The sequence below is a fragment of the Brassica oleracea genome, chromosome C3 (genome assembly GCF_000695525.1).
Source record: "Brassica oleracea var. oleracea cultivar TO1000 chromosome C3, BOL, whole genome shotgun sequence".
Classification (NCBI taxonomy): domain Eukaryota; kingdom Viridiplantae; phylum Streptophyta; class Magnoliopsida; order Brassicales; family Brassicaceae; genus Brassica; species Brassica oleracea.
Genome location: NC_027750.1, coordinates 50,027,582 through 50,028,304, shown reverse-complemented (window position 1 = coordinate 50,028,304; position 723 = coordinate 50,027,582).

Sequence of the window (723 nt, the reverse complement as noted above, 5' to 3'; positions counted from 1 at the left end):
AGTCTAATGGGTTCTCTACAGCCCAACTAAAGAGCCCTAGGGTTTTCCCCTTTCTCCACTTATAAAAGCAAGCTCCCACCCTTTTAGTCCCGCATCAGAAACTTAGAAGCGAAGCCCTGCAGAGAATTCCCAGAGATCAGAAGCCCTAGCCGTCGACTCTCTTTCTCTCTCCCCGCGCCGCCTCCCTCTTCTTTCTCTCTCTTCGCCGCGTTCCTCCTCTCTCTCTCTCTCCTCGCCGCGTCTCTTTCTCTCTCTCGGCCGCGTCTCTCTCTCCTTGCCGTGAGCAGCCGCGAGTGGTGGTGGTGGCCGCGTGGTGTCATAGATCTCAGATCCCGTTTCTCTTACTCCTTATTCTCAGATCCAGATCTAGGCTAAGGTGAGGTGTTCTACCCAGATCTCTTTCATGCTCTTTTATATTGTTGAATGGGTTGCTAGGATTGATTAGATCCTGTTTGTTGTTAGGATGATAGATCATATTGCATCAGGACTCTCATACTGATTAAGAACTTTACACGAACGGGTTTAATGATGATTGATGATTGACTGATTGTTTGATTGGTTGAAGATCTGTGGTTTGTGATTGAGAGTTAGGATGGTTAGAAAGAAATGAACGTAGGATCATAAGAGAAAGGTTAACCGGTCTGGATAGATGAATGATAGGATATCTATGAATGAATGTTAAATGGATTGAGTGTGACACCGAGAACGGGTGGCGTCTAAAAA